Raw genomic sequence first — 8,976 nt, forward strand, 5'->3', positions numbered from 1 at the left:
AGTTGGCCATGCAAGACATTAGCCATTCCAAAGGATTCATAACCAACCAGGGCTGTGCCAGACCGTACCCAGATTCTGTTGACCAATGCGGGGCCCCAGCCTTCTGGTATTCACACATTTCTGTCAGAGAAAAATCGGACCAACTTGAGCAAGGTAGCTCTGTGCAATATGCAGGCCAGGCGGGCGAGCAGCAGACCTTTAAGTGTCAGCTGGGTCTGTATAGAACCAAACCGCTTTTAAAAGCTAATATATCCCTTGGTAATCAGAAGGCCCATGAACGCCAAATCGCGCTGTGTGATCACGAATATGCGGAGAGTTTTGAGTATGTGAGGGCCTCTGAACATCTAAATAAGCCCTGACCACCCCGTAGAATCCTGGACAACCAGAGGAGCTTCTCAGTGGCCAGAGGACTCTACAGTGGAACATCTCAGTGACCAGAGCAACCCCACGGAAGGTAGACGTCCAGCGAACAGCCAAAAGACCTCTGAACGACGAGAGGGGCAGTAAGCAGGCAGGGAGGGATATCAGCGACTGGAGGCCTCATCGGCGGTCAAGATGGCTCCTCGGTGGCTAAACAGGCCCAACAGCGGCCAGAGAAACACTGAGCAGGCAGATAACCCGGTGCCGCTGGACGTCCAGAGTACCACTGAGTGGGTCAGGGGACCAACGAGCTCTGGACGTCCAGAGTGCCCCTGAGCGGGTCAGGGGACTAACGAGCTCTGGACGTCCAGAGTACCACTGAGTGTGTCAGGGGACCAACGAGCTCTGGACGTCCAGAGTGCCCCTGAGCGGGTCATGGGACTAACGAGCTCTGGACGTCCAGAGTACCACTGAGTGTGTCAGGGGACCAACGAGCTCTGGACGTCCAGAGTGCCCCTGAGCGGGTCATGGGACTAACGAGCTCTGGACGTCTAGAGTACCACTGAGTGGATCAGGGGACTAACGAGCTCTTGACGTCCAGAGTACCCCTGAGTGGATCAGGGGACTAACGAGCTCTAGACGTCCAGAGTACCAATGAGTGGGTCACGGGACCAACGAGCAGCCGGAAGATCCCACGAGCAGCCGGAAGGACTCTCGGGTGGTTGGTGAAGCCTTCGAGCGACCAAAAGAGCCTGGGCAGCAAACAAAACCACGACAGTCTAGAGGGTCATGGGGATGCATATAAAGGTCCCTGACAACCATATGGGGCACCAAGCGGCCCGTGGGCCCCGATAGCCCAACGGGCACTTGACCACCAGAAAGGCCCCCGAGCTATCAGCGGTGCCCACCAGTGACCGGTGGGGACTCGGACGGTAAACAGTGCCCTTGAGCAATCAGAGGCAAACACCACCAGTGGCTCCGAAATCCCCCTAACTAATCTAGAGCGCCCAGAAGTAACGTTGAGCAGCCAGAGAGCCCCACGTAGTAATAAGGGTCCGTAAGCGAGCGGAACCCCTTGTGACAGGAAACGGCAGGCACACTGCACGAACAGAGGGTCCCCAGGGTAGCCAGATGGGACCTGCTGATCGTCCAGAGGTGGTGCTGTGGTACTGTCTAGCTGATTATGTCTAGATGATCATGATGATCATGATGATCATGATGATCATGATTACTGGATGACGGCCTGAGCCACTATTCTTGCAAAAACTTATCACATTTTAGGTTCACCAGGGTTCGGGGATCTAACATTGGTGCCCATGAGTTACTAAGTTATCGTATATGGGGAAGCGGCACAGCAGGGGACGGAGTGAACGAGGCCGGAAGGGGGGTGGGGGACACGTCCGCCACTAGGCGCATATTTTTCCACCATAGACATCCACCGGCAGGAATTAAAAATCGCCGTGATGCCTGCTCATCGAGTTCCGCTCTCCCCCTTTGCAAAAATCCTGTTTGCACACTTGCAGCATAATCATAATCATAGTAATTAGGTCATGTATAGTAATTTCATTTTTAAACGTGCATGCATGCAACGTGCAAACCACATTTGGCTTTATTCTTGGTTCGCCACAGTACCTCAAGGAATATCTGGATTCCTCACTTATCGTTATGCATAGGAATTTCTGCTAGTCAGGGCTCTTCTAGGGTTGTCAAAACAAAAACAAAAAACTCCATTGTCACTGTCGGTGGTGTTGGAAGGTAAGCAATCGCCATCCTTGAATACATTCCAGTCGAGATCAGTTTTGCTGGCGCCCAGCACCGTGCTGTGTAGTGGCTGGATTTTGTGGTTGATGTGTGGTGGCTGTGTAGAGGTGTCCATGCCGAAGTTTTTGGCCTCGTCCTGGGCAGGTACGGAAAGGTAACTTTCATGACTGTGCTCGGCTTCTCCACTGACGTTCCTGTGTGCTTCACGATGCCTTGAAGACCTAAAGGAAATTTTCGAGAGAAGAAATTCATAATTGGTCCCATGGGTGTTGACTGCAAAGAAATAGATAAACATTGCTGTTCCCTCCCCACCAGCTCAGGTCAACGGTTGTGGCCACTGTCAAAGAGTGTGTCGAATTAAATCTTTCTTCGTAAAAGTTTCTTACTGTTTCCATTCAAAACACTAAATGCAAAATGTGTGTTTGTAAGCTGTTATCATCTATTACAGGCGTCACTTTTGGTAACAGAAAGCAGATGCGATCAGCACCACTGCGCAATAGTTATTTGGTGTGTACCCAATACCCACACTCATACCCCTACCCGTACACCCGTAATGTAACTTTACCACAATCTTTCCCCAACCAAACCCGTTACACCATTCCATATGAGAAGCTTTAGGTTTAGGTGAAGCTCACACAGGTGACGTCCTCTGGTGCTTGCTCGTTACCAACGTGTCCACCTTCAGCAACAGCCATTTCATGCGGAAAACTGCTGCGTAAAAGAGCAATGTGTAGAAATGCGTGCGAAGAAGACAAATGCAAGGAAATACGAAGCACAGAATGACAACTATGAAGAAACACAGAAGGAAGAGATAGGCATGAGAAAAAATGCGATGTAAAACACAATGTGAAGCATTTAAGGCCTTAACAGCTGGGCTCATCTTGTGACCTCAACAGCTGGGAATATGATGTGGGTGGCCTCAGCAGCCGTAAGCATGATGTGGCTCCATCAGCCGGGGGCATCTTGTGGCCCCAGCGCCGTGGGCATCTTCAGCATGAACATAATCTCACCCCAGCAGCTGTGAGCATCTTGTGGCCCCAGCGGCCGTGGGCATGATCTGGCCCCAGCAGCTGTGAGCATCTTGTGGCCCCAGCGGCCGTGGGCATGATCTGGCCTCAGCAGTGATGTGGCCTCAGCCGCCGTGAGCATCTTGTGGCCCCAGCGGCCGTGGGCATGATCTGGCCCCAGCAACCATCAGCATGATCTGGCCCCAACACCCTTCGGCATGATGTGACTCCAACAGCCGGGAGCGTCTTGAGGCCTCACCAACCGGCAAACAGTGGACAGATCACAGCTGGGCATTAGCGAGTCAGTCACATACCGTCTCAGGGTCCACCGTACTAAGTGCCGCCGGAATGCTGCCTGACAGCATAACTGGCCGGTAACAAAAACCGCAGATTAACTGCGCATCGGCTGCTAATGTGATGAGGTATGCACGGGCCGGAACAGGTTTCACGTCACCGCTGCGCACTGCTCGGTCGAGGGGTGTCACCAGAGGTGTCACCAAGGGTGTCAACTGCGTCGAGCATGGTCGTCTGTCGTCTGTCATGCATGGCCGTCATGGCCGTCTGCCTGATCTGCCGTCCGTGTGGAGCTGCTTACGGCCACTCACTCAGCCATCAAACCAGTGGCCGTCAATTCGTAGGTTGTCGTGCCATATTTGTCAATAAGGTGCTTCAATTTTACCGACCAAGCATTCCGATTTGTCAATTTTAACACCGTTATTAATGGCACTGGCTCACGGAGTATACTCAGCAGCAGGTTTTGCTTAGCTGGGTGGGCTTCTTGGTTGTCCAGATCAAGAATTATCATGGAGATGAATTGGTGATTGCAGTTGACCTGTGTGGTTGGAACTAGAGACACAACTTTGTCCCAACATATCAGCCCGCAGCCCAGCCCGCCCCGCCTGGCTAATGATCCAGCCCGCAAAAGTACGCCATGCTATAGTACTGATCCGCCATTAACCCGCAAGTGCTAATGAATTGCAATACGTATTTTATCATGTGACCTTAGTTTTAGAACTTAGCATTAAAGGTGCGTAAAAAAGCATGCACATCTTATTAAATACATACCATGATTTGACAAACACCAGTGATGTTTCACAGAGAGCAGCAATCAAGGCACCTGCACAATGGGATTCATAATGCATCAAACCAGACCTTGAACACTGTGATAACAGTTTTCAGCTACAAATGAAAATGATGAGGGTGGAAATTAAATTCAACTTTCACCGAAGTTGTCCAAAGGTTTCATTCACCATTCCACCTCATCTGAGTGGACCAGAGGCCATTTCTTAAAACTGCATGCCGTAGCTGATAACTTTGCACTGACAGAGTAAAGCATAATGAATGATTCAAGTCATGGGTTGTGCCAATTCATTACAAGGTACATGGGCTCAGTCACCATTCGACCGCGTCACAATGGCCACGATGTCATATTTCTTATTGAACAACCACAGCTGGCCTCGCACATGGTGTTTGCTGTCCTAAAGTTGATATGTCATTCGACAGCGCCACATAAAAACCACATGGTAGCTTTCAACTGATCCACATTTCTCTCACACCACTAGCTATGTTCCAGCCCACAACAATCACCGCGCGCTTCTGTGATACGGCCTTGAAAGCAAAGAAAGCAACAGTATTTTGCCCACGAATATTTGCCCCTGCAGTGACATCATTGATACTTAGCAATGCCATAAAAAACTATGACATATTGTTCCATCTGCGAAAACTTTCATGAAAACAACCAAAGCTGCAACCATAATTTTCGGTAACTCTTTCTACAGCACACAAAGCCCGCAAAATGCAGCTTTCGATATCCATCGAACGCTTTGTTGATGTCATATCTTAAGAAAGTTTTTCACATCCAGTTGCATACATATACAAATGTTGGAAAATAACTAAATCATGCGGAGCAAAAGCCTTCGCCACAAGTGCGTAGAAAAATGGTAACAATTGCAACAAGGGGAAAACGCATGGTGTACGTACCCTGTAGTGGTCACAACTTGTATTTTTTTCAGACGTAGAGGAACCGGTTTTATGCCATCACTTTTTCAGTTTCGACGAATATTGCGCATTTGATACGCTAGTAACTGCTGGCTGTATTGACAAGTGAGTGGATCTGGGGCCATGGGAGGGTACCATTTGCCCAAGTATTTCATTAATCATGGATGTTGATTGTGACTTGTGAGGCATCGTTTTTGTGTGGAAGCTAAGAGAGGTTGAGTGCACTACACGCTCACAATAACAGCCAAGCGCAGTGTGGAGCTGTATTTATATTAAAGACCTGATTGGATCTAACTGCAAATCAGGCTATAGTTTTCAGAATTTGCGTTGCCATTCTTGAACTTTTCCAGTGAGATGTTTACTTAAAGTTGTTCATTATGTGCAACCTGGTTTTCTGGTGTGCTATGTCTGCTACGGGTTTTCTGTCACTGGTGCTCTTGCTGTAAACATAAAGCTATGTTTGTCTCATGATTGCTTTATGATTGGCAGCACACTCTGTTTTGGAATGGCTTTAAAACTTAAGGAATAGTCAAAAATACATTATTTTGTGGGCCTAATTTTTTGACCCGCAAAAGCTCGCCATGTCTGGGCCATAACACAGCCAAAAGCACGCGGGTCCTTGCGGGTCAGGCATTGGCGGGTCGGCGGGCTGAAAAGTTGCGTCTCTAGTTGGTACCCCTTCTACGAACACTGAGTGAATGTAATCGGTTTGGTTGCTTCTTGGTGGTTTGTTAAGTTGTGGCTTTAGACTTGACAAGCCTCAAGCTTGACAAGACCCAAGCCTTCTTTTGTATATTGTATATTACATGTATACATGTATATTGTACATGTATATTGCATAGCACTGATGCTATCGGGCCTGTTGAACGTCCTTCTTTGCTGACTTACAAATGCCTCCACTTCTTAGCTGAGACGCTGTGATTTCTTGTTATGTGCTGTGGTGTTAACGTACGATTTTTTGCGCCGCTGAAATATGGGAGGGAGTGATTCCAGATGTCTGCTTTTGCGTTAACGGCCCATAAAAATGCTATATATGGCGAGCAGCTTCCCAGGAAGTCGAGAGGCGTGCAAGAACTGGTTTTCTCTGAATTCCTGTACACTTTCAAGGACCTTCGCTGCGTCCGTCTTGGCCAACGACGTCATCAGAAGCGAGCCGTGCCGCTACGGCGTCATGGATCGCCAGCCGGCGTGCACGCAACGCACTGGATGGCCGACCGCGTGGGATAATTCGGACAGAAGTCATGCTGCCGGTGACACATCTGTATGGTGGCACAATTAAGCACCTTACGACATTACGAAAACAGCTGATATTGCTAATCAAGTCGGCTCCTTGTGAGCTGTGCTGTGCTGGAAAAGTGCAAACAGGGTGGTACGCTCGCTTTGAGATGTCAGTGGTTACAATAATCTATTATGCTTAGCTAAATCTTGAAGATTTGCGTAGATGAGTAGCCACATAACGACGTTCCTAGCATCGCTGTGGGACAGTTTAGCAATTTTACAACACATTGCCAATGTCTGAAAGGGATTTTCAGTTACCCTTATTAAGCTCGCGGAGGGCGGAACGATAACTTCATCCTTCAGCGGCACTGCCTCAAGGCAACGCTGCCGAATTTGTTCGCGCCGGCCACCACAGTTATGCTCGCTAACTGAGCTGACACGCGATGCAGATGCAGCAGCTTCCCCAGCGTGCCAGGCGGGCGCGCACGCCTCGTCACACTCGGGCAGCAAGATCGCAGTGCCCGCAGATCAGATGTTGATTGACGTCGATCAGCTGCCATACCGCGTCATCGTCTGGCCGAAATTTGCAGACTCAACTGATCCACTACATTCATGGTCCCACTTCTCGAAAGGAGCGTCACCGTGCCCCCTCCCCCCCCCCCCCCCCCCCGAAGAAGAGAAACTAGAGATATTGCCAACGCAATCTTCGGCTGGAGCGTCGAAGTCTCCACCCTTACACCAGCTGTGTCAACAGCAGCAGTCCCTCCAGAAGCGCTGCTGGATGTGGTGACCCGCAGCTGCACCGCTGAAAGCAAGGCATGCAGCGCTGCACGCTGCGGCTGCAACAGCCACAGCGCAAGCCTTTGGCGCACAGACCACTGCAAGTGTTTGGAAGGAACTGAATGCTATGGCCATTGCACCAGCAAGCAGATGAACATCGAAGACAACGAGGGGGAGCTAGGTGTGCATAGTGAAGATGACTATAAAAAGAAGTAGAGGATTGTGACGGCTGCTGGCTGGTAGTACTGCGCTCAAGGTTTCTTTAGATGTCGTGACACTGTTCATCAAAGGTCTTCTCTGAAATTGATACTTGACTCATAATTTGGCCTAAAATAGACATCGTAGCCTAATGATAAGCCCAGAAATGCACCCGGCACCCATGATAAGGCGCGCAAAGCGATATTACCCAAACATCTATTCAATTCCAGACAAGATAAGGTAATTAGCTAACATTCAAGATGGCGACGGCGGCCATCTCTAATTCTGACGAATGCTCAAGATTGCACAAATAGCAGCCAATCCAATTTGACTATCCTAAAAATGAACATATTTCCGTGACAAAAGTTTGCGGTAATAAACGTTACAGGACCAAAGTTTTGACAACTTCCCTATTCAAGCTCACCTGAAAGTTGCTCGTGGCAAAATTTCCATGTTTATGTGATCATAGCGTGAGTTGCGCCGTGATCAATCGTTTGAGTACAAGTCCAAGTTACGACGACAAATACCTCCCAAGATCTCAAGAATGCAAAATCGAACCTCAGACCGGACAAGCGCCATGGAGACGGGACAAAACTAGGGTTAAGCGTTATCGCTATGCAATAGGTCCCGCTGAAACAACAGCTTCTGTGGGTCGAAGACACAGGATTAACAGTCCAGAGGAAGTATTTCGGGTCTACTTTCTCAAGACCTCGGCATCGACCGCAACGTCGTGCACAGACACATCCCAGCCCCATTCACCCACGCGAGGAAGCAGACGTCACACCGTCTTAGGGGTCGGCCAGAGGTCAATGCGGTGGGGGGGGGGAGGGGGAGGGGAGTGCCCGTCCTCCGGTCGGGGGACCTCCGGGAGGCCCCGGTACACGTCCGCTGGTTTTCCCAGCGCCGCCAGGCTACATCCCGGCAGCGCGGTGTCGGGCTATAGACTAACATATCATGAAGATGCTATCAACATATTAACATGCAGGTTGGGCAAAGCTCGGACTACAAGCTGGCATGAGGGGTTGGCACGACTTCAGGCGAGGCATCAAGCCAACCGGTCTGGTGGGAGCAGGCTGGTGCCGCCCTCAGAGGCCGGTGCTGTCCTCAGAGGCCGGTGTTGTCCTCAGAGGCCGGTGCTGTCCTCAGAGGCCGGTGCTGTCCTCAGAGGCCGGTACTGTCCTCAGAGGCCGGTGTCGCCCTCAGAGGCCGGTGCCGCCCTCAGAGGCCGGTGCTGTCCTCAGAGGCCGGTGCTGTCCTCAGAGGCCGGTGTCTGCCCTCAGAGGCCGGTGCTGTCCTCAGAGGCCGGTGCTGTCCTCAGAGACCGGTGCCGCCCTCAGAGGCCGGTGCTGTCCTCAGAGGCCGGTGCCGCCCTCAGAGGCCGGTGCCGCCCTCAGAGGCCGGTGCCGCCCTCAGAGGCTGGTGCCGCCCTCAGAGGCCGGTGCCGCCCTCAGAGGCCGGTGCTGTCCTCAGAGGCCGGTGCCGCCCTCAGAGGCCGGTGCCGCCCTCAGAGGCCGGTGCTGTCCTCAGAGGACGGTGCTGTCCTCAGAGGCCGGTGCTGTCCTCAGAGGCCGGTGCCGCTCTCAGAGGCCGGGCCGCTCTCAGAGGCTGGGACTGCCATCACCACGGGTACGCTGTCTCAGCGGCACGGCACCGG

The sequence above is a fragment of the Pollicipes pollicipes genome, unplaced genomic scaffold (genome assembly GCF_011947565.3).
Source record: "Pollicipes pollicipes isolate AB1234 unplaced genomic scaffold, Ppol_2.1 Scaffold_1600;HRSCAF=1878_pilon_pilon_pilon, whole genome shotgun sequence".
NCBI lineage: Eukaryota > Metazoa > Arthropoda > Thecostraca > Pollicipedomorpha > Pollicipedidae > Pollicipes > Pollicipes pollicipes.